The following is a 25,909-nucleotide window of genomic DNA, read 5'->3' on the forward strand; positions in this document are numbered from 1 at the left end:
TGTCCTTCTCCTGATAAAGGTCAACCATCAGAGCAACCAAGACTGATTCAGTTCCATAACTAGGCCTGAACACAGATTGACATGGGCTTCACCCAAGAGTACCTGCAGTTGTTATGCCGTGGTTTCTTCCAATTCCAGTACAGTGGTATCTCTGGTTGTGAACGGGATCCGTTCCGGAGGCCCGTTTGCAACGTGAAAAGAGTGCAACCCGCAGCGGTGCGTCTGGGCACGTGCGGGTTGCAATTCACCGCTTCTGCACATGCGCGTGATGTCATTTTGCGCTTCTGCGCATGTGCGAGCGGCAAAACCCAGAAGTAACCCTTTCAGGTACTTCCGGGTCGCCGCAGGACGTAACCTGAAAGAACGTAACATGAAGCGGACGTAACATAAGGTAAGACTGTAGTCTTATCTGCCCTCTGATGCTTTTTAAGTGAGCTTTCATTATCTGAGGAGCACTTGTGAGGAAACAGTGGTCCTCCAGATGTTCTTTGAACTCCCATCAACCCCAGCCAGTATGACCAGTGCTCAGGGATGATGGGGGTTCTTGTTCAGCAACATCTGGAGGACCACAGGTTTTCCTCTCCAGCTTTAGGGTCTCAAGACAAGCTCCATATGTCCGATCTGCAAGGTCTTCCTTGAGGGCTTCCCCTGGGCATCTGGTTAGTCACTTTGAAAACAGGATGCTTGTCTGGATTGGGCCACTGGCGTGATCCAGCAGGGCTGTTCTTATGTTCTTATTCTGTTCTTCTGAGGACCTTCCCTTCACCTCTGCTCACTCATGCCAAAATAAATTATTATAATGCATTGGAAATGAAAGAACAGGAAGAGCAGCCCGCCGCAAGCAGCCTCTGAGTTGTCCTTAAAGTGTAAGAATTTCCATTTCAGTCTCTTCCTAACGACACGTCTGAGTACGGAATCTACAGTGTTAGTCTCTATTTTCAAACCTGTAGGAATTTGCCTAACACTTAAACGTTGCAGAGCAATCAAGTCTGATAGCAGCAGGCTAAATATCAGTTTCTGAAAATAAATTTTATACGAACGTATTCTCCAGACAATTTGACTTTTAAATGTTTAAAAGTGACATCTTTATGCAAGCGAACACTGGCTGAGGCAATAGCTACAAAACCTGGACATTTCCCCCGCATCCTTGTGCTTTTCACAATAACCTGTTAAAAGCACAGCTGGCTACAGTGCAGCCTTTTACTGTTTTCCCTTGGAATAATTTACTGCTCTTCTGACCTATAAACAGATAGCCATTACTGTGACTTAGCACCACAAAACATTCTGGACACATGCTCGGAGGTGATGCGTGCTTTTAAATATTGCATGTGTGAAAGCTTTTATAACCAGGTCTTTGTGAAATGGAAACATTACATTTCCTTAAGCAATGTTGCGTACCTTTAAGCACCAAGCAGAAACATTCTTCTTGTCCCAGGCCTTTGACCAATTAAACAATCTATTGCCTTTTAAACTTTTTTTAGGGGGTGTATTGTTTTTGTTTGTTACTATGATATGTATTTTTGTGTAGTAGAATAATAATAATAATAATAATAATAGTTATTGTTATTATTATTATTTTGAACAGGTGATTTGTTGCCGCAAGGTTTCCATGCTAGTCTTTCCCATTGAATGAAGAACCACCCAATTTTGGCTTTTATGAGGGTTGATTAAACTTAGAATCTCAATGCTTGATGTTTTGGTTGATCTCAATGGCTGACCCATTTTTCAACCAAACCCCACTCAAAAAAACAAAGCAGAAAATATGCAGTGAGGCTGAAGAATACACATTCGCTGCTGAAGGTTTCTGCATCATCCATTGTAGTTACTGTGGGACTGTGGTAATGGGAACCACCTGTCTGTTATGTGGTTCATTGTGCCCCATCTACCCTTTAAAACAGCTTTTCTCAACCTGTGGGTCCCCAGACGTTGTTGAACTACAACTCCCAAAACCCCTAGGTAGCAAGGCCAGAGCTCAGGGACGATGGGAGTTGTAGTCCAGCAACATCTGGGGACCCACAGGTTGAGAACCGCTGCTTTAAAAGCTTATTGAGAGGCCTGGATAGAATTGAATTATGTGTCGCAGAGGCCAAGTTTTCTGCAGAGAAGCTATGTGCAAATAAAAAATGAATAGAGGACGTGCCCTCCTCTAATCCAACCTGGGACTGTTGCAGGGAGAGGTGGCCTTAACCTTTGTCCTCCCTGTCTTCATCCTAATGGCGCCATGTTGCCTCCTTTTTGAATTTGGTCCCCTATCTCGCTGAACTTTGGAAGGTAGAAATGGCATGTAGAGTAGACTTCTTGGGCGGCTGTTTATTAAGTTAATCGCTTGTCCTGCTTGTTTGAGGAGGACTGTGCTTCTCCCACAAGCAGAGAGAGTCTTCCTTGCTTTCTGTTTACAAAGCACCAGCGCTTGGAGGAATGAAAGGAGAACCTAGTATTTCAGCCCCATGCATTGGTGCTGAGCATGTGCTGGCAGCACCCACTGAAGGGAGAAGGGAATAAATGGCTGGTAAAAGGAGATGGGCGTACAGAGGACTGTCCTCAGAAACCTGAATCATTTTGAAGATAATTGATGCAATTGTAGATGAGAGAGCAAATCCCAGGGTGTATTTCTTTTCTGGACTCCATTAGGAAAGGAAATTGGACGCTGTGCTGCTTGTAATCCCTTAGCAGTGGGTTCTTCAGTTTCAATCTCTTTTAGAATGAGAAGGAACACGTCCAGTCACCTATTCCAATCATCTGACATGATGGAATTCCTTGCTACAAGTTAGGGAAATGGTTACTGGCTTAGATGGCACCCAAAGGGAATTACACAAATTCCTGGAGGAAAGGTCTATCAGTGGCTATTAGCCCACAGTGCCTAATAGCAACCTCCAGGTTCAGACAGTGTTTCTCTGAATATCAGGTTCTGGGGAACAAGCGACTTGAGGATGCCGGGAGGGGGAAGTCTGTTGTCTTCATAGCAGAAGCTAAGTATCTGGTCTCTGTCGAAAACAGACGGCTGGATTAGATGAGCCTGAGATCTCCTCTTAGGCTCTTAAGGCTGGAGTTCATGTGCTCAGGACATTGGATACCTATCCTGCATAATAGACCTTTCAGAATGTATTCCCTTTAATTTGCTCCCAGATCAATATGAACATTTTCATAAGAGATGTGTCTTTTGTTTTGTCTGTCTGTTCCCTCTTCGGTCCATGCTTAAAATCAGGCATCGACGAGTCCAGACTCATCTCTGCAGGGAGGACATCATATAATGTGGGCCCACCACTCGAAAGGTCCTGTTTTGTTTTGTTTTGTTTTGTTTTGTTTTGTTTTGTTTTGTCTTCACCAGCCACACCGTTTTGTCTAGGATCTCACTTCGGAAGTTTCCCTTTTGGAATGAATTTTAAAATATGTCTTAAATAAGAAAGGTGCCCAGTTAGAACTTCTGCTCATTCGAACTGGTTCTAAACACGCTAAAGAGTCTATCAGAATCGTAGGAGCTTTCACGTTTAAAAAAAGAATATGACATTGATTTTAGGTGATCATTTTTGTTGCCTGTTTTTGTTAGAAGGATGTCATAATTATTTCAAGTGGAATGGCCAATTTTAGTCGTGGGTGAAGATCATATTTATTTCCATTTCTTCTTCCTTTAAAACGCGATAGTACCGCCTTAGCTGTAGCAATACTGCGAACTATTGCATTGCGATCGTTGACAGGTGCAACAGCCTTCTGGTGGATGAGGGGACTTTTGGTTTTATTTTCCCTAGGACGAGGTCGGGCAGCACAACCGATCCAGGCATGTTGTACCTGATTAAAATGCATCAGTTAACATTTACAACGAGATTTCACACACTTTTTAATAACTTTTCTTTCTCTCTTTCTCTATCAAGTTCCATGCTGGCTGCCTTTTTAGGCAGATGATGATTTATGGAAAGTGATCTTGGTGTTTATTTGAACAACCAAATGCAATAAATCTGCTAGCCATTTCAAGGGAAAGTTTATTAATGCAGGGCATTATTCTGCTCAATATCGTGTTGTCTTTAAAATTAAGCAGAGCATTAGTAATAATGAAACTGGCTTAAATCAATACAGTCTTGGTATGAAACCTTTTGCACGGGTGGGGGTGAATTGAGCAGTATGTAATGTAACAGTGGCATTTATAACTCGGCAGAAAAGAAAAGACCTCCAAGTGAAACTGTTTCTGTTGAATCTCTACAATTTTGTGTTTGGTCGATTTGAGTGTTTGTATCTGTGGTCTTCTTACAAAACTTCTAGGACTTAGAAATGCAACACGTAAATAATAAGTCTAAGCTGTGATTTATGCAGAACACATGTGGTATGGGTTTTGCTTGAAAACAGAACCTCTAGGGTACCATTTGGTGTGAGAATATGTTTGCATGAAGAATCAGCTATACTGAGGACTATGTTAATTAATAGAGTCCTCAGGTTCAGTTGTTGTGTTTCCCACATACACATAGGTGCACGGTGGGCAGTGTCATAAACATGGAAATCAGTTCCAGTATACACTACAATCAGAGCATGTTTATGTAATGGGCTCAAGGCTTTTGGTAGCCACCAGGAGCAGCTGAAGATCCAAACCCTAGAATGCCAGATGTTTCATATGTAGAATATAAAAGGGGCGTGTATGTGTGTGTGTAAATTGTGGTGGGTTGGACCAGATGACCTTTGGGTCCCTTTCAGCTCTATGCTTCTATGAAAATGCTTTGCGAAGTTGTTTGCTGTGTGCACTCAGAGTAACACACATTAGCACATCCATTTGCATTTCAGCCATCTTTGTGCACACAAGAACATACATTTCTTAGGACTGATTTCAGTGGTTTATTTAAGTGTGCAAATGGTAAGGAAGGAAACGTTGGTGTGCAGTATTAAACTATTCCTTGGTTTTCACTAACTGTGCGCTAGACCACAATAAAAGTGCCGTGAGAAAGGTTGAGTGCATCCACCACACTACACTTGCCAGAGCAGAGGAGCCCCTTAAAACCTTGATTCCCTGGTTCTCTGTGAGTGGACAAGTAGGATTGCACCAGAATCCCTTAAAGGTAAAGGTAAAGGGACCCCTGACCATTAGGTCCAGTTGTGGCCGATTCTGGGGTTGCGGAGCTCATCTCGCTTTATTGGCTGAGGGAGCCGGCGTACAGCTTCCAGGTCATGGGCCAGCATGACTAAGCCACTTCTGGCGAACCAGAGCAGCGCATGGAAACGCCGTTTACCTTCCCGCTGGAGCAATACCTATTTATCTACTTGCACTTTGACGTGCTTTCGAACTGCTAGGTGGGCAGGAGCAGGGACCGAGCAACGGGAGCTCACCCCGTCACGGGGATTCGAACCGTGACCTTCTGATCAGCAAGTCCTAGGTCCTGTGGTTTAACCCACAGCGCCACCCACGTTCCTCCAGAATCCCTTAGTGTAGCCCATATTAAGCTGGGGAAATCCAGGGGAATCTTTTTGGTCTAGCAAACACAGTCCTATCTCTGATCCCTCTCTGACTTTGTAAAAGTAAAGGTGTGAGCTTTGGGAGTCAGTGTGGACCAGAGTATTTTATAGACGCAGAGACTATGGTTGCCCTTCATTCTAAGGGGAGATTTTATTCTTGGTCAGTGCCATTTGCACAAGAACAAGGCATATCCAATCCACCGTTTGGATCTATGCAGTTGTTGCAGGAATTCTTTTATCGGATTATATTTCCAATTTTGTACCTCGTTTGAAAGGAGAGTGATTTTTCCTAATTATGTACAATAGGGGAGAGAGAATGTTGTTGCTACTTAAAATTCATTTACCCCATCATACTCCTCATGTCCACACATGTTGGCACGCATGCTAGCTAAATGTGTATATATATATGTGTGTGTATATGTGTGTGTATATATACGGATATGTGCACACATATGTTCATATCATAAGGAGCAGCACACACACATATACAACCCTTAAAAACAGGCATAGGCAAACTCGGCCCTCCAGATGTTTTGGGACTACAACTCCCATCATCCCTAGCTAACAGGACCAGTGGTCAGGGATGATGGGAATTGTAGTCTCAAAACATCTGGAGGGCCGAGTTTGCCTATGCCTGCTTAAAAACCTCAGAAAGTGTTAAAAATCCTCCAAAACATCTCACAAATTATTCCTATATTTTGACTCTCAGACCCAGTGTATTTCTTATGCTGAAGAGTGTCTGTTTCCTTACAGGCAACACTACATGTCCTGCCAACTGCATATATTTCCACAGAGGATTGTAATATAGGTTGGTCTTAATATCACAACCCTGTAGAATATACCACCCTCCCTTCCCCATAGATATCCCCTCTACATGTGATAAACGTTTTTGGATTTCTAGTGGGGAAGAGTAGTATTCTCTGGCTCCATTTCTTTTCTGGTCCAAATTACTCAAACGTTTATGCAAGCATAAACCAGGAAAAATGTAATCTGGTACATATGGGAAGTTGAGCCCCACGAGCACAGAATGCCCATAATATTGAGATGTCAGCAGGGGAGATGGATAAGTGACAAGCGTTGTGGCTGGTGAATTCATTGCCTTTCTTTCATTCCAGGAGACATTGAAATGTAATGAAACTTAAACATTTTTAAACAATGCCCCGATTAAAATTTAATAGCAATGAAAATGAACAATATTCTTACAGGTTAGAAATAGTCTTCATTATTCTTTTAAAAGTTCATATCATAAGGAGCAGCATAGTTAATAAGCGCCCTGAATATTTTTTCATATTATGTACACTGTTCAGCTAGAAATTTAACAAGGATTTTTAATGAAATGATGGCAGAAATCGCAGTTTTATTGCATCCCTTTGCAGAATATCTCCTGTGAGACTAAGCTAGAGAGAGTCCAATATTAATGACTTTTCATAGGAGCTGAGCAATAAGTTATGGGGAGCTTATAAAGATGATAATTTTAGGCTGCTGTTTGGATAGCTAAACAGCCTTTTGGAGAATTGCTGCTTAATAGACACATCATGGGAATTAAAGACATTTGGATGTTAATTTGTATACATATTCTGCTATAGGACCGCAAAGAGATTCGTTTTTAAAGATACTTTTGTTTGCTAGTCTACAGAGAGAGGAGACGAGAATTCATTTGCTGGAGAATTTCTGTCAACCGAGGGCTTAAGAGGACCTTGAGAGTTGTCAAAGGGCCCATGTTCATCCCCCTCTCCCCCCATCTCGCTTTTTTTAATAAGAATTGAAGAGTGTGCCATGTGATCCTAGTATGGTTTTGTTCTCATTAAAATTTAAAGAAATTGTTATTTTGGGAAATGAGAATTATGGTTGGGGAATGAGCACCAACAATATTTACAGAAGTGCCACTGCCAGCAATCTAACATGCAGCGTTGACTTAGATCATGCCATCTTTTGCCCAGTTTGCAAATATATTTTAGTATATTGCCACACACCTATAAAAATAAGTGAATGTCTACGGAGCTGATCTGATACTGCAACCAGCATTTTTCAAAAACCCTTCACGTGTTCCAATTTCCTATATTTTAAATGCAGATGTTCATCAAACTTTTAATACCAGGGGGAGGCCTTGCTTGAAACCTGCTTCAGAGTGAAGCACTGGGTGGCAATAAACTTAATTCTGGCTTTTATCTTTCTTGGTTCCACCTCGAAGCTTTTAAATATAACATTTTTGAAGTAAGACTTTCTTTTGTGTTAGTCATTTCTATGAACACCTGTGAACTGTTGAGTTTAATTGGCCTGCAGCTGGGGCTGATTGTTGGAATATTGTTGGGGAGGGGGGTAGCCAGCTGATTGGCTGTCTTCATATTGTGTATCATTATCTCTCCATTCAGGTTGGGATTTTTTTTATTATTATTAAAAAATGCAGGTTATGATGAAGGTTTATGGATTAGAACCTTAAAATAGGAAATGGAAGGCATTGCCTCTGAGTTGAGATTGGTTCGACATCAACAGCATGTTGATCATCTCAAGAGCAACGCCGACTGCCTTGATGAGCAACTTGTCAGAGATCTACAAGGCTTTTTGAAAAGGAGGCAACTTCCTGGAATTGCAAGTCAGTTCGTCTTTCTGATGGCGGAACGCGACACTTTCACTCTCTTGCATTTTGCAAGGAAGTTGAGGGTTCTGCATGGGGGCTGTCACAAAGGAAATGGCTCCCCAAACTCCTCTTGCACATTCATCTGTAGGGTTTGGACCTCTCTGCTTTTTTAGCAGCTCTTTGTATGTCACGTTGCTTGCCTCGGAGCCATGGCATTCACTTCTGCGCAGATACGCTCCAACTGCAGTTACACTGATTCGCTTCGAAACACTCCCATGCCAATAGGGCGCTAGGTTTCAGAGCTGTATGTCAGTGCTCCCCGCCCCCCCAGAAAAAGAGATGCCGTACTCACCATGAAGTTGTTACTGTAAATGCCACGCTTTTCAACAACAACGAAAAGAGCTGCTGGTACTTTGAGTACCCTCTGGGGGTGGAAATAACTGGCTGTATCCTGTTTGTATGGATGCGTTCAGCATGTTCAGAGCATGGGGCGGGGAGAAGCCTAAGCGCCAATCAGCTTGCAGTGATCTCCCGCTATGCAAGACAATTTCAATAAGATTACTGAAATTTATCTTGCCTTGCTGGAGATCACTGCAAGCTGATTGGCGCTTAGGCTTCTCCCTGCCCCATGCTCTGAACAGGCCAGTAAGTAGCACTGAACTTGGAGATGGCATCTTCTCTGCACACCCTCCCAGCAGTCTCTGCTGAAGAAAGACCCTGGATTGCCATGCGTAGGGTTGCCATACACCTGGGATTTCCCGGACGTCCGGTTTTGGGGGGCCAGCACCCCTGCATGGGTGAATTTTTGCATTTTGGAATAAATGTCTGGGTTTGGAGGAGGTTATTTTTATGTTTTTGGCTTTTTTGTGAGGCACATGCATTCTCAGAAGGTGCTGTACACTAGAACAGGAAGCAGGAATCAGGAATCAGGTGTCCTGGAGTGACCTGCTGGGGGTCGCACTAGGCCTGGTGTTGTTCCTGGCTGCCACCAGGCCTTATGTGGCCTGGGGCTGTGCTAGGCCCTGTGCCAGTCCCAGTGGCTACTAGGCCTTGCATGACCTTCCCGGGGCCACTCAGCCTCCCATTGTGAGCAGGAGGCCGAAGACGGCAAAGGTAAGAGAAGGGAGGGAAGAAGGGGGTAACAGGCAGGTGAGGAAGGGGTTAGCGATAGAGAGGGGGCAAGCGAAGGAGATTCGGTATGGTGGGGTGTGTGTCCGGGTTTTTGATCCCCGGAGTAAGGCAACCCTAGCCATGAGCTGATTGGGGCTTTCACTGCTTTATATACCGTGGGTCAAGAGGTGTGTGTCCTTTGGGTGTGTTCCAAATCGCCTCATTGGCTTCCATCCACCGGAGCCCAGCAACCTTCCAGCAGTGTGAAGCTATGAAGAAGCAAAGGCAGAACCTCTACAGAAGCCTACGAGGGCTCTGTGGTCATGACCTGAAGCATGAATGCTTTGCTTGTGTTCATGCCTGAAGCCCTCTCAGACTGCACCTGCAGCAATTGTAAGCCGGCTGCACCATTAAAAGAGACGGTAAGAGGATTGGAAGAACGATTTTCTGCAATTCATCTCATTAAGGAAGATGAGAACTTATTCGTGATATTTTTTGGTGTGCTGTCTAGTTAAATGGAGGCTAGAGGGCAATGCTGTCAGGTGGATTCAAAAGTGGTTGGAAAACCATGCCCCCAAAGTGTTCATTAGCTATTCCTCAACCAACTGGAAGGAGGTTTCAGGTGCAGTGCTTCAGCGCTCTGTGCTGGGGCCAGTACTCCTCAAGTCATTTATTGAGGACTCAGATCAGGGAACTTTTTTGGACCCTAGGGCAGCATTCCTTTCCGTGCAACTCTCCAACCACAATATAGCAGTAGTAGGCAGGTCCATGGGTGTGGAGCAGCAAATCTGTAGGTTACCTTTTTGTGATAGGCTGGTTTCAACACACTCAAATACCCCTCCCTATCCAGGCAAGCAAGAGGCATGATCAAAGTTCAAGGGCACATTCCAGCCAGGTGAGAACACTCTGGGTGCAAAGCCAGGTCAGGGGAGAGTTCCAAGGGCCAGACAGAGAAGACATGAGGGCCACATTTAGACCTCTCACCCCAGATTCCACACTCTGTCTTAGATGAAGGGGGGAGAGGCTATTGCAATTTTAGGCTGCATTAAAAGAACTGGAGGGGCAGGATTCAGCTAGCTAGTCCCACTAGTGGAAGGCCCACCCTAGGACTTCCAGTGATGCAACAGGACTTTCTCCCCTCTCTGCATCCTTCCCTCCTTGAAATTGGCTTGGGAGGTTGGGAGAAACCCCAGACCAGAGCACAGGGGAAGGAGCTGGGAGTGGTTCATTCTGGCAAGCTGAAATGCCACATATTGCTACACTGAATTCCTCCCATAATTTCCAAGTCATGAGAAGTAATACAGTCGTACCTCGGCTCCTGAATGGTTTGGGAGTCGATAATGTTTTGGCTCCTGAACAATCGAAAACAGGAAGTGAGTGTTCTGGTTTTCGAACGTTCTTTTGGAAGCCTAAAGGGGCTTCCGCGGCTTTCGATTGGCTGCAGGAACTTCCTGCAGCCAATCAGAAGCCGCACTTTAGAAGTCAAACGTTTCAGAAGTCAGACGGACTTCCGGAAGGGATCCTGTCCGACTTCCGAGGTACGACTGTAGTTATACTTCAGTGCAGTAGTCGGATCTCATCTGGGGGATTTTGTCCAGTTCTGCACTTTAAGAGGGACGTGGACAAAATGAAACGGTTGAGAGTAGAGCAACAAAGATGGTCAAGGGTATGGAAAAAGCCAAGTGCTATGAGAAAAAGTTGATGGAACTGGGTGAGTTTAGCTTGAAGAAGAAAAGGGTCATTGATTTCCCTCCTTTGCAGTTTTCTTTTGCATCTTCTCTTGCTGGTCCTGTGGGCATTCTGGGCAGTGCATGTAAACTTGGAGCTCAGAGTAGGAGATCTCCATTCTCTTCTAACCTCAGCAAGGAGTGTAAGATTGCATGCGGTAATGAGACATACCCCTTGGGATTCTCCTGAACAATGCACCTGTTGTAAGACATGCATGCACACACCTGGTCTCCCTTGAGTCTTTGGCTTGGCCTCTTTGTACCCACCTGTGGCAGAAGGTGCGTGAGGCTGACAAAGTTTAGTTCCCTCCCAGCCTTGAGCTCAGGATGAATGCAAATTTCAGTTGCTTGCTCCACCCTCCCGCTTCCATTTTCTGCCTCTTGTGTGCAGTCGTCGTCCTTTTGCATCCTTCCTCATGGAATTTCTCTCTCTCTACAATAATCCACCAGCAAGGGGGCATGCTAAGATATGCTTTATATTTCAGTCAGGGAATTGCTCCCATAAGCGATTCTGGCATCCTAGATGCTGATGAAAATGTAATTGTATGTGATATTGGAAATGCAGAATCTCCATGTTGAATTCCACTGAATGTCACTGAAATTGTCCCCACCCCAAATGCTGAATTCAACTCCTTTCCCCGGTGACATTGTAACATCCATTCTTTCTGATTAACCTGATAAAAAGATCCAACTTCCATGGGAGTTGGTTGTGGAGAATGTGTGTCGCATGTAGACAATTCCAGTTCCCTTTGAATCTTATTTAGCTGAGAAAATATAGGCAAAAATGGAGCGATCTTCTGCCTTGGGGTAAGATCTTGGGCCTGTCAGTGATGTGGGTTAGTTGGTTGGAGCTGAGGGTGGTGATGGAAGCACATTATGGCACTAGAAGCATGTTTCTGGTACTTGCAGAGAAGCAGGGAAGGGTTCAAGTTCAAGATGCCCTGTGTCATGGGTTATGCATCCTTCTGGTCTCAGTCCTTTGCATGTAAAGAGTACCTGAACACCACAGCTACATCCAAAGAAGTCATCACATTGGTACAAGGAGTTCCACCTGCACAGCAGGGCTCTCCTCTCCCTGCACCCCCTCAAATCTGTTTGGGAAGGGCAGTGGAGGAAAGGAAGTCCCATTGTATCTAACAGGATGGCTTTGTCAGATACAGCCTGGTGTGTGGATTGCTCAGCTAGAGGAAAGCCTGCAGAAATCAGAAAATGTTGGTGCTTTCTTTGTTTTCAGATGATGCATGAATGTGCCCCAGCTGGCGCCATCCTAGAAGGGTATTTCTTCCTATTTATGAGAGGTAGGGGTTGGCTAAGGTTTTTTAGACATACTTGCCTCAAAACTCCTCATTGCATTAAAACTGCTACCTGATCAACCAGAGGCAGTTTTTTTGTATGTCCCCAGTTTGTAATTGATGAATTTATGAATGACTTGACTAAATGTTGCAGCCCCAGCACTAATGGTTATAGCCTCTTCTGTTCAGGTCCTGAATATTTCTTCCTCTCTCGTTCTCATTCTCCCTCTCCTCTCTGTCATTGGGCTATTCTAACTGAACAGGGACGGTGGCTTTTTAATGAGATTTAGGTCTGTGCCTATTGGAAAGATTGTGTCTTAATGAATTTCCTTCTGTCTGAATATCTTGGTAAGAAGACCAGATTTTCTCCCTTTTCTCTTAAAGCTATTAATTGTGGCGAGCTCTATTTGCAAACGGGGCTGTTCTGTGACAGAAACCCACCGCCCGGTGGTCTGGGGAAGGTTTCTAGAAAGTGTTGAAAGATAACATTGTTTGTAACAATTGAGACAAATGCTTTTCCTTTGTGTTGAAGAAGGCTCATTTAGCAGAATCCCGGGCAGCCAAGTTGTTGAACATTTTACAATAGTTTTATTTACCTTTGTGTGTGTGTGTGTGTGTGTGTGTGCCTAGTAAAGCAAATTGTTAGAAGAGTAAGCATAACGTGGGTTTTTATGCCATTAAGCACCCTGTAGCAGCCACCGTGGAAACAATGGTTGCTTGGAGAATGGCATTCTGTTAATGATGGCATCGTGAGAGGAGATGCATTGCTGAGCAAGGTGCTTCTGTTGCAGTAGCAGAAATATCTGGATCCTGAATTAATCAAAGGCTCTGGACTGTAATGTCATTATGAATAATCAGAACATTTCAGCCCGAGGCTTGGCCCATCATTTTGGCAAGAACTGAACTCCGTCAGATTCGATTGAAGTTGTGCCAGTCTTCCTTGGCAAATCTGATTGATGCGATCTCTTTCCTCGCCATTAATTTGAACCGCCAGACAGTGCACAGCTACGCTTTGGCCATCGCAGGCATTGAGATGAATTCATTTTGATTGCTTCTGCTTGAGACTTGGGGAAACATGAAAATCCAGTTGCCATTATCATTGTCTGCTCCCTTTCTCCATGTGCACGCGGAGAATTCTGCATGTCTTAAGCGAAGACCCATGCGACATTGACTGAGAAGCGTTGCACGTGATTGGCATGTGTATATTCTGTTCGCCCTTCCACCTTACAAAAATTCCAGGATTGGAAAAACTTTTCTGTGCTAACTGCTTTGCAGAAAGGCATCCCTCCTTTCTCTTACCCTTGCAAAGCAGGAAATAAAATGCCACAGTTTCCTCAGAGGCCTTGTTTTAGTGCACATTTCCAGCCTTCAGTGAGTTGTCAGTCCTCTCTACACCCCAATACAAATGAAGAGTTTGAGGATCTTTTGTGCTCCGCAGACTGAAACAAGTAATAAACAGTTTATGTAATCATCCTAATCATGAATCTCGGCCAAAAATGCCGTAAAACCCTGCTGAGTACAATGATCTCAATGATTTTTTTTACAGCATGTAGTAAACATATATTATGAATATGGTCTATTGTTTCTTTCTTAGGTTATTAACATTCCCCCATCCAAGGTTTTCAACTGAGGAGAGTTTCTTTCCTCATTTCAACTTTCCTCTCCTTCAATACATTCACATTGGCATCTAATTTTGCCGTTAAACCATCCCCAATGCAAAAATGAATTAATGTTCCAAAATTGTGGGCTTGGTTTTTTTTTCTGCTTTCTTGGTTTTGTGAGTGTTGACAATATTTTGTTGTTTAGAAAATGATTTGAGCAAATCATCTTATTTGCAGGAATCTGTTTTGGCAGCCGCCCGGAATATCTTTTAATGGCTTGAAGACATTAAGAAACTATCATACCTTGGTGTAATTGGATGCTGATTATACCATTTTTAAAATTTTAATTTTGAAAGCTTTTGATCTGGTCTCATTGTTTAAAACCAGGGATTTTGTAGGTGAAATCAGACTGTGTAGGATTGTGGAGGCACCTGAGTATTCTTAGACAACTCCACAAATCTGAAAAAGAAAGTATCTTGGGGGTTTCTGTGGGCAATTTATTATCTCTTGGCCTATCTTAATATGTGGAAGAGTTGTGAGAATAAAATGAGAACTCTGTGTCCACTGTCCACTCTTAGATCCCTGGAGGAAAGGTAGAAGACAATTGTAGGGAAAATTAAGTAGATCTGATGTTGCATGAATCATAAGCAAGTTGGTTTTATGTATATATTTATTTATATTGAAATGTATGTGTACTGTACATCTGAGAATCTCATCTAATATGGAACTTGACATGCTCCCATTTATATTTATCATTTAAATGTGAATTATAATTCTGGCTCGCCAAGTGCTCTGAAATATTTTTCCCTTATCAGTCTCTTTGTGTGCTTTTCTTTTGTTTTTGCAAGCTGTTTGGCAGCTAACTAGAATTACCATTTTGCAGAATGTGGACGGAGGCAGACTTGTTCAAATCCACACAATGAATGAATCTGTGGCAAGAGCCTCTCTTGAACCCAAGTCCCCTCCTGGACACGGGGCCAGCTCTGTCCACCAGCCTGCACAGGTTCTGATCAGCAGCATGCAGATAGTAACGAACTGGAAACAAGAATTGGTGTTAGTATATAGCAGTTCTGAAAACAGAGCTCTCCAGTGTGAATCGTTCTGTTATCCTGCTGACAGCAATTGTTTGCACATCCTGGGAGCAAAATTCAGATGGAGATATTGATGTGGCAGAACACATCCGCATTTCCATATGAAATGCTGGGCTCCTAGTGTTCTGACTAGGTGTTCTTGATGAACTGAAATAAATACATATTGTCTTCGCATGTTGGGACAAGCAACTAAAAAATGAATCTCTGTGGGTTTGTGTTTTTTTTAATCCCCACTGGTACATGGTATGAGACGTTGCTTGCTTTAATGTCTAACTCAAGCTGGTGTGAGGGATGGGTGCGGGGGGAAGGCATTATCTTCCAGTAATGCAAAAATTCCCAATGGGCAGGGCTGCCGTTATTCTCTAAACTGTGTGTTTACTTACGCTGTATCGCTTTGGAAATGCAGCAAATTGAAGCCTCTCTGAAGCAGGTGGAGCCTGCGTTCCCGTTAGCAAAGTCTTGTTGTAAGTGGCGAATTAGAAAATGCAAAGCTTTGGGTGGCAGCTGAAGAGATCACAGAATTGTAAAGTTGGAAGGAATCCCCCAAGGGACATTTAGACCAACCCCCTCCGATGCAGGAATCTCAACGAAAGCATCCATGATGGACGACACCGCTGGCTCTGTATGCCTGGCTACATGAAGGGCATGCGCTAAAATAGCAAGCAAGTGGCGCCTTTTAAGGAATTTCAGAAAGTCAAGCATCCGAGGGGTAATAGAGTTGACCTCTCATTTCAGAAATCAGGAGCGAGCACCTCAGAGCCTTTGCTTCCAAACTTTATTTAAAGCTCTTGCTTAGCAATCAGTTTTCATAAGGGGAGGGATTTGTGCTTCGTGGAAGATAGGTTGTACAATTGCAGAGAAGATCTCTCCCTGCCTAACCCTGAGCTCTCCTCTTCCTCCAAGAGATAGGAGGCACTTCTTTAAAGTGAGAAATGCAGAAATTTCAGATCACAGACGGCTGTGGCTGAATTGCACTCACGCCACTGATGCTGAAAACCTAGACACATTTCCTGTGTCCTTGCACAATGGAATTGCAAGATAGCGTTTTTAATTTTCTCCTTATAAGCAGACATTAAGGACTCTGTGCTAAAAGAACCAGGTTGTGCAGTTTGAGGTAAATTAGGCAAAGCACTGAAACTAGTATCAGTTGATTGGATTTGCATACCTATAACCTAGGGATAAAGGAGAAATTCATTGCTCACGTCTGAAGGCAAAGCTACCTAATTTGCACTTCTCGGAACAATATGCAAACTGAAGCAGAGCTATCTCTTTGGAATCTGAACTTTTCTGAATTTTGTGAGGCAGTTCTCCAACCAAATGATGTGTACAAAAATGGGTATACGGTGGTACCTTGGTTCTTGAATTCAATCCGTTTGACTCCCAAAACTGTTCGAAAACCAAGACACGGCTGCAGGAGCTTTGGGTGTTTGGCTTCCAAAAAATGTTTGCAAACCAGAACACTTACTTGCGGGTTTGCGGCGTTCGGGAGCCGAAACGTACGAGTACCAAGGTGTTTGAGAACCAAGGTATGACTGTATTCTGGAAGAGGGTGGGCAATAATTAGTGAAAAGAATATAGAAAAATGCATTGTGGTTGGGGAAATTGTTTACAGAAATACATGTTTTAGGAGAATTGCATACACAAATGTATATGAATTTTCATGTGGACGTTTTTTCCTTTAAAAAAGGTCTCAACTGATGTGGGAATGGTGTGTGAACTGAACTTAAGGCTGGAAAAATGACAAATGGAAGAAACCAGAATTGACAGATTATCCATCTCTACTGTAACCTGACTGGAAATATGTTTATTTAGGATGGTTGTGACACTTTTAGATATATTACTTGTTAAGGGGTGGGTGTTGGGATGAACTAATAAGGAAACAGAGTTTTGGCAACATGTGAATCCTGCATTGACTTAAATATCTAAGCGTGTATGTAGAAACCTTTTGCTCGTGTGGTCCTTGTAGAAGACAACAATGTTTAATGAAAAGTTGGAAATGACAAGTTTTATTTAGAAGTTGGAAGGTACTCTTAGCTTCTTTGTTGAAAAATTACATTGTATAGTGTGGGGATAGAGTTGTCTTGACTAAATAGCAAAGACAAATCACTTAATCCTTTGGAAAATCACATTAAACACACCGTCTGAATCAAGAGATGCACATAGATCAACAGCAGTACCATCAGAGAATGCCCTTTTGGTGAGCTCTAATTTAAGATCCAATTAAACCCCCACTTTTAATCTGCAATTAATGAATTCATCAATTAATTGTATCAATTGATAAATGCTTTCTTCTCTTACTTATTAGTTTATGGTGTCTAAGATACAAAATAGGTAAAGTTGGCACCATTAATTTTCTTCTTCTGTTGGTGGACGAAAGGTGAACTCATTGTTGTAGCAAGTATTCTGAAAGGGGGAAATGTTTAGCGCCCCTCCCAGGCCAGTGTGATGCTGCAGCTGGTGTGTTGGGGGCAGCTTCAAAGGGTGGCCTCTAAAAATCACTTGGTTGACTCCACAAAACCTGTGGGCTGGTAACAATACATTAAATTGAATTTTTTAAAAATCAAAATCAAATTTAGCCATACTGAAATTGTAGAGTTCAGCTAATGTTTAGCATTTTCTAGCGATCTTATTTTAAATTCCAGTGTTGGTCTAAATTGGAGGATCCATTTCTCCACGTTGTTTGTTGTCAGGCTTTGGTGAATGTCCAGGGGACATTTCTCTAGGCACTTGTCTTCTTCCGTACCATTACTAAGGGAGCACCACATCCCTCAGGAAGGATGTTGACAAGCTGGAACATGCACAGAGGAGGGCAAAAAAGGGTCTGGAAGCCAATCCTAATGAAGAACGGTTGAAGGAGCTGGGTATGTTAAGAGGAGATGAGAGGAGATATTATAGCCGTCTTCAAATATCTCAAAGGCTGTCATGTGGAAGAGGGAACATGCTTGTTTTCTCTTGCTCTGGGGGGTAGGACTTGAACTACCGTATTTTTTGCTCTATAAGACGCACTTTTCCCCTCCTAAAAAGTAAGGGGATATGTGTGTGCATCTTATGGAGCGAATGCAGGTGGGAGGCTCTGCTCAGCGCTCCCTTTAAAGAGCCGCGTGGAGCGTGTGTGTGGCTCTTGGGGGCTTTTCCCTGAGGAGGGAGAAGGGCTGCCCGGAAAAGCCCCCAAGAGCCGCACACACACTCTGTGCGCTCTTTAAAGGGAGTGTGGCTCTTGGGGGAGCCTTAGCCGCGCGCAGCCTCTCGCAGGCAGGGGATGAAGGCTCCCCTTGCCCGGGAGAGGCTGCGCGTGGCTAAACAAGAAGTCAGGACAGCCAGCGGGATCGCTGCACTGCGATCCCTCTCGCTGTCCTGGCTTCTGGCTTAGCTGTGCGATGCCTTCGCAGGGCACGGGGAGCCTTCATCCCGCTGCCCTGCGGAGGCTTCGCGCGGCTATCCCTGGCTTTCGCATTAGAAAGAAAAGCCCCCCAAGAGCCACGCTCCCTTCAAAGAGCGCACAGCCCTTGTGGGAGGTGGGGGGAAAGCCAGGAGGCTTGCTTTCACTGAAGCCAGGAGGGCAAGAGGGATCGGTGCGCACCGATCCCGCTTGCTCTCCTGGCTTCAGGGATAGCCCCGCAAGGCCTCCTGAGCGAAGATGGAGGAGTGCTCCCTCTTAGCTCAGGATGCTTTGCGTTGCTTTTTTATTTCTTGTTTTCCTCCCCTAAAAACTAGGTGCGTCTTATGGTCCGGTGCGTCTAATAGAGCGAAAAAAATACCGTAATGGCTTTCAAGTTATGAGAAAGGATATCCTGACTAAACATCAGGAAGAAGCTGGTAAAATGCGGTCTTGACTATGCTACCACTCAGTGGATTTGTAACTGGCTGACTGACCGAACCCAAAGGGTGCTCATCAATGGTCTTCATAATCATAGAATCATAGAATCATAGAGTTGGAAGAGACCACAAGGGCCATCGAGTCCAACCCCCTGCCAAGCAGGAAACACCATCAGAGCACTCCTGACATATGGTTGTCAAGCCTCTGCTTAAAGACCCAGGGGGTTGGACTCGATGGCCCTTGTGGTCTCTTCCAACTCTATGATTCTATGATTCTAGATAGCCATCTTCAAATATCTTATGGGCTGTCACATGGAAGACGGAACATGCTTGTTTTCTCTTGCTCTTGAGGGTAGGACTTGAACCAGTGGCTTCAAGTTACAAGAAAGGAGATTCTGACTAAACATACAGAAAGCCTTTCTGATAGTAAGAGCTGTTCGACAGTGGAGCAGATTCCCACAAGAGGTGGTGGACTCTTCTTCCTTGGAGGCTTTTAAGCAGAGGTTGGATGGCCATCTGTCAGGGATGCTTTAGCTGAGATTCCTGCATTGCAGCAGGTTGGACTCTAAAATTCTATGAAAATTGGAAGTCACCACCAGACAGAAGGGTTACTGGAGACCACAGAGCTCTTGAATCCCAGGTGTGATTGTTTTTGGATGTTTGGTTTTTATCAAACCTGAGAAACCAGCTTTTGCCAAGATATCAATCAGTATCAGCTTTCTTCCAAACTGCCTTGAGGAGTGAACCTCCCCCCCCCCGCCCAATCCAGACGTGGAGCACTAAACAGCACCAAACAATCCTTCAAATATAATTTAGTCCTTTATGACAGTAAGAGCTGTTCGCCAGTGGAACTGTCTGCCTTGGGAGGTAGTTAACTCTCCTTCCTTGGAGGTTTTTTAGCAGAGGTTGGATGGCCATCTGTCATGTATGAGCTAGCTATGATCTTTCAGTATGAGGTATGAAGGCAGTTCAGTGTGCTGTGAGTATAGGTCCCGTACGAACACTATACATATTCTGATTGCGGGCTACTACAAACTTGCAATTGCCACAGGATAAAAGAATAAAAAAACCATGATTGTGGTTATTTTTGGGGGGGGGCGTGTTTCCTCACTTTACAGTGGTGCCTCGCAAGACGAAAAGAATCCGTTCCACGAGTCTCTTCGTCTTGCGGGTTTTTTCGTCTTGCGAAGCAAGCCCATTAGAGGTTTAGCGGCTTAGCGCTACAGTATTAGTGGCTTAGCCGGCTTAAAGATCAGCTGATAAGTGGCTTAACGATCAGCTGATAAGCGGCTTAGCATCAGCTGTTAAGCGGCTTAAAGATCAGCTGATAAGCGGCTTAGCATCAGCTGTTAAGCGGCTTAAAGATCAGCTGATAAGCGGCTTAGCCATCAGCTGTTAAGCGGCTTAAAGATCAGCTGATAAGCGGCTTAGCATCAGCTGTTAAGCGGCTTAAAGATCAGCTGATAAGCGGCTTAGCCATCAGCTGATAAGCGGTTTAGCGGCTTGGGAAAAAGGGGGGGAGGAAAAAAACCCCGCAGGAACTCGCAAGACATTTTCGTCTTGCGAAGCAAGCACATAGGAAATTCGTTTTGCGAAGCACCTCCAAAACGGAAAACCCTTTCGTCTAGCGGGTTTTCCGTCTTGCGAGGCATTCGTCTTGCGGGGCACCACTGTATTCTGGTTTTCTTTATTTGACGCAATTGTGCAAAAGGAAGAACCCAACCTCTTTGAGTTTTTGTTTGTTTGTTTGCTTTATGAAATAAATACACTTTCCTTTTTTAAAAATATAATTTTTATTGGTTTTTACATATGTTTCCCAAATATAACATCTCATCTTATACAGTATAACAAACCTTTGGCTATCACAGCCTAGGACTTCCATCAACCTTGACTAATGGATTCCTAACGTTCTTTCCGATTTTGCATTTTATTTTAATAGTTATTGCTATAAAATCCAAATCCTAAATAAACTCCTTTTTAGTCCTTTTACATAATAATTCATATAATTCTCCTTACAAAACCCTACAAGCAATGTCAGTTGATTATAATTGTCTTTCAAATGTATCATAAATTTCTTCCAGTCTTTCAGGAAAGTCTGGTCTTTGCTGGTTCTGAATTTTCCCAGTTAATTTCGCCAACTTGGCATAGTCCATCGCATTCCAGCCTCAGTCTGCTTCCATGCTCGTCTTTACCTGCAGGAAGTCATACGGTCATAAGGTAAAGGTAAAGGGACCCCTGACCATTAGGTCCAGTCGTGACCGACTCTGGGGTTGCAGCACTCATCTCTCTTTATTGGCCGAGGGAGCCAGCGTACAGCTTCTGGGTCATGTGGCCAGCATGACTAAGCCGCTTCTGGCGAACCAGAGCAGCGCACGGAAACGCTGTTTACCTTCCCGCCGGAGTGGTACCTATTTATCTACTTGCACTTTGACGTACTTTTGAACTGCTAGGTTGGCAGGAGCAGGGACCGAGGAACGGGAGCTCACCCTGTTGCGGGGATTCGAACCGCCGACCTTCTGTTCGGCAAGTCCAAGGCTCTGTGGTTTAACCCACAGCGCCACCCACATCCCCATACAGTCATACCTGAGGACAAATATGATTCAGCATACGTATTTTCGGGTTGTGCTCCGCGGCGACCCAGAAGTAACGGAGCGCGTTACTTCCGGGTTTCGATGCTTGCGCATGCACAGACGGTCGAAATGACGTCATGTGCATGTGTGGAAGCGGCGAAACGCAACCCGCGCATGCGCAGACGTGCAGTCACATGTTACGTTCTGTTCAGGATGTGAACGGGGCTCCAGAATGGATCCTGTTCGCATCCTGAGGTACCAGTGTACGGAAGAGCAGGCATGGCAAGACTGCGCTAACTTTCAGTGGTTGGCTCACTGTGGTCTCTCTTCGCAGAACCAAAGGGGTGAGGAGAGAGGGTATCATGTGGGATTGCCAGTAAGCCAGTTTGGAGTGAGGGCCCAATCTTTAACCCTTCGTTGTCCTCTTAAAATGCCCACAGGAAGGAGGATAGTTCTGTTGCCAACCAACCACGCTCGCTTAATGGGACCTTTCCCCCCACTCCGAATTCAGATGCAGACGCTGGAGAGTTTAGCCTTTGTGCCGACCAGCTTCCCAGAGGCATCTGGTATCACTGCAGGAAACAGAGTGATGGGGTTGGTTTGATCCAGTAAGGAAACTGCTTACTCTTGTTGCTAGCCAGGGACAAGAACAAACAGAGACCAAAGAGTTGTTATCCCAGCTTCATGGATTCTGTAGCCAGGCCTTGTTGGGACAACCCCAAGGCTCAGCGCTTCTGGAGTGCATCAAGTGCTGTGGTGGTATCTGCACTTGCTTTTCCGTTGCTTTACAGAACTGCTTCAGGGACAGCCCATCTAGCTGAAGTTGCATTTGACTTTTATGTTAAGGATCCCTTTGTGCTTTGAATTTCAACAGCAATTTTAATTCATATCTGGCCAGAACCTGACATTTAATTCACCAGCCAGACTGCATTTTTAATGATCAATTTAGAAATGCCTTTTCTGATGTAAAGTTGCAGATAATTGGCATTAGCGGATTCTTTGCCAGGGTTGTTGATCACCCACTGCTCCCACTGACTTTGATGAAACCTCAGAGTACTTAGCACCTCTGAAATTCAGGCCATGAAATAAGAAATAAGAACTTGTGTGCTTGCTGGGGAGAAAAAAAGCTCATGTCACAGTGTGATCAAGACTTTCCGGTGCGGTTGGTGTGGGCAGTGATGACTAACTAAGAATGTGCTGAAATTAACTGGACAGTCTGTTGGTCTTCCACCTCTTTGTATGGATTCCCTACACCAGGGGTCAGCAAACTATTTCAGCAGGGGGCCGGTCCACTGTCCCTCAAACCTTGTGGGGGGCGGGCGGACTATATTTTGAGGGGAAAAATGAACGAATTCCTATGCCCCACAAATAACCCGGAGATGCATTTTAAATAAAAGCGCACATTCTACTCATGTAAAAACACCAGGCAGGCCCCACAAATAACCCAGAGATTCATTTTAAATAAAAGCGCACATTCTACTCATGTAAAAGCACACTGATTCCCAGACCGTCCGTGGGCCGGATTGAGAAGGCGATTGGGCCGGATCCGGGCCTTAGGTTGCCTACCCATGCCCTACACAGAAGTAACATTCAGGTGGCAATTCCATACTCGACCATCCAGGAGTGACCCCTGGGACAGAGTGGGATTTACCTCTTGAGTAAACAGGTAGGACTGCGCTGTCGCGGTTGAAATTGTTTCTGAATCGGCCCTCAGTGATCATCCTTCTGAGAGGTTTTGCTGAGACCACCCAGTTCTTTGTTCAATGTGTTCAGCAGTGCTAAAACTGCTATGTTTTTTAAAAGATTATTTAACACTACTAGCAAAAAACACACACACCAGCCTATTAACTGTGCTCTGACCCTTCGTCAGCTTACCATACCTGCCCTAACAGCCGCCTTCACATAAGCAAATCTATCAGACAGCGTTGTGGCATCATTTCATAGTCTTATGTGTTTCCTGGTTGGCTGTGGCCATCCACGCCACTGATCCAAGACAAAGTGTTCTAATTCCCTGTTAGTGATAACCATCATATAGCCAAATCTGATTGGCTTTGTAGCATGATGACATCACCCTATTCACTATATGAGCCCCGATCCTCAAGCTGCCAGTATGTCTTCTCCAGGAAGAAAAAGAAACAGGTGGCCAAGTTGGTAGCATCAGACAAACTTTTAAAAAGGCAAATGATTTCACAAATTCCGTTTAGGATAATTTTTCTCCCACTGAAATGGCAAGGGTTTGACCCGAAAAATGAAATTTGTTTTATATGGTAAAATGTTGGCCCTTTTGCTTAAAGCTTACGTTGTATTTTCATAATTATACAGCACTACAAGGAAAGTTCCCATTCCTGCCCCTTTTGTTGCTTCAAACTTTCCCTTTGACGACACCTGAACCTTTGAAGATGTAATTGCATTACCTACCTCACAGGGTTGTTGTGAGAACAAGCTGGGCGGGATGTGTGGAGAAGCACGTGTACTGCCTTGAATACCTGCATGGAGGTGTGTAAATGTCACGATGGAGCCTTTTACATTACAGGCAATATATACAGTATATACAGGTGAAACTCGAAAAAATAGAATATCGTGGAAAAGTTCATTTATTTCAGTAATTCAACTTAAAATATATGAGATAGACTCATGACATGCAAAGCGAGATATGTCAAGCCTTTATTTGTTATAATTGTGATGATCATGGCATACAGCTGATGAAAATTAACAATCTCAGAATATTAGAACATTGTGAAAAGGTGTAGTAGCTATTCAATCCATAACACCTGCAATGGGTTCCTGAGCCTTTAAATGGTCTCTCAGTCTGGTTCAGTAGGAAGCACAATCACGGGGAAGGCTGCTGACCTGACAGTTGTGCAGAAAGCCATCATTGAGCCCCTCCATAAGGAGGGAAAGCCTCAATTATAACAAATAAAGGCTTGACATATCTTGCTTTGCATGTCATGAGTCTATCTCATATATTAGTTTCACCTTTTAAGTTGAATTACTGAAATAAATGAACTTTTCCACAATATTCTAATTTTTCGAGTTTCACCTGTATATATTCCTAGAAATCCAGGCAGATAACAATGGCTGCTTCTATTCTGAGTACCAATTTTGCAGGCAGCCTTGCAACATCATGTAGTTCCTCACAGGGAAAACCTCTGTGACAGACTTTATTTGGAAGAAGCTGCTGCTTTTTGATATGTGGTGTTTGCTCAGCTTTCCCTCTCTTTGTTCTTCTCTTGTTCAGGAGGGCATTTGCATGAAAACAAGTTCTTTGTTTCTTAAGAGTTCATCTGCTCCTGCTGCTTATTTTCCCACCCGACTGTAATCCTCTGGTTTGTGACATCTCAATTGGTGGCTGTGAAAATGATTATGATGTCAAAGGGGGAATTATGACTTCAGGTGAGAAATAAGCAGCAGGTGCAGGTGAACTCGAGAAAGAAGCAGAGCTTGTTTTCATTGAGGTGTCCTTTTAACACAAAGGAACCAGGGAGGATGCTTCCTTGCTTGCTTGCTCACTCATGTAAAATGTCTCAGCTTATAAAGTATGCCCCCCTTTCAGGGGATGCTCTTTTGGTTTAAATTAGTTTCTTTCTAATGTAGATGGACCCCAGTTTTCTCCTGAGTTTCATTGGTGCTAAAATCACAACCTAGTCATGACCTGGTCAGTTTGAGAAGATGTAACCATATTTTTCCTGCCAACCTAGCAGTTCGAAAGCACGTCAAAGTAGATTTTATACTAAGGTTATAGATTTGATGGGACGTGGGTGGTGCTGTGGGTTAAACCACAGAGCCTAGGACTTGCCGATCAGAAGGTCGGCGGTTCGAATCCCCACGACGACGGGGTGAGCTCCCGTTGCTCGGTCCCTGCTCCTGCCAACCTAGCAGTTCGAAAGCACGTCAAAGTGCAAGTAGATAAATAGGTACCGCTCCGGCGGGAAGGTAAACGGCGTTTCCATGCGCTGCTCTGGTTCGCCAGAAGCGGCTTAGTCATGCTGGCCACATGACCCGGAAGCTGTGCGCCGGCTCCCTTGGCCAATAAAGCGAGATGAGCGCCGCAACCCCAGAGTTGGCCACGACTGGACCCAACAGTCAGGGGTCCCTTTACCTTTAACCATATTTTGTCTAGAGTAGGCTGAGGCTGTGCGTACTTTAACATCCTATCAAACCATAACATCTTCTCTGCACTAATCGGTTTATTCAGGGTAGTTAACAGGTAGCGTTAAATCTTAGGAAAACACCGCCAAGCCTGCGTTCAGCTATGACCTGGTTGCTGCCCAGGTTCACAAATGTTTAAATTCATGTGCACTGTGCAAAAATGGGGGTTAAAAAAATACTTCAAGAAAAAAGTTGTGTTTGAGCATTATTTTAGCTTTTATTTCTAATAGTTGGGAGAGAGTGCTCATTGTTTTGTAGCCAGAATAGAAACACCCACATAGAAGGTGGAGGTCCTGGCAAGCTTGAGGGAAGTTGAAGGCCCACAGAAAAATATATATTTAAATAATCTAGTCAGCCAGATGCATATAGGGAAGCTCATAAGCAGAACCTGTGCTTTGGAATGGCTTAAGCATAAGAATGTACAATAATATCCATACATATAATAAGAATGTAACAGTGTCATTACTCTGCAGTTTGCTCGGCCACAGACAGGTGGCGCTGTGAACTACAGCATGGTGAGAAGCAGTGGATGGCTGGCCAAG

The 25,909-nt window shown here is 44.1% G+C and overlaps 1 protein-coding gene and 1 long non-coding RNA gene across 8 annotated transcripts in view; one reads left to right on the forward strand and one right to left on the reverse strand.

The window, feature by feature from the left end:
- The window catches only part of KIAA1328, a 206,487-nt gene that overhangs the window by 93,900 nt on the left and 86,678 nt on the right, over positions 1–25,909 (forward strand). The window lies entirely within an intron of this gene.
- Positions 20,484–24,891, reverse strand: LOC308458824. 2 transcript variants are annotated; one of them, XR_013977703.1, is made up of 3 exons: positions 24,316–24,891; positions 23,637–23,704; positions 20,484–20,840 (listed from the first exon to the last, which is right to left on the reverse strand). It is a non-coding gene; the product is annotated as an uncharacterized lncRNA (long non-coding RNA). The 2 variants fall into 2 exon arrangements; XR_013977704.1 differs by having other exon boundaries at positions 23,099–23,704.

This window comes from Podarcis pityusensis (genome assembly GCF_964106645.2).
Source record: "Podarcis pityusensis genome assembly, chromosome: 11".
NCBI lineage: Eukaryota > Metazoa > Chordata > Lepidosauria > Squamata > Lacertidae > Podarcis > Podarcis pityusensis.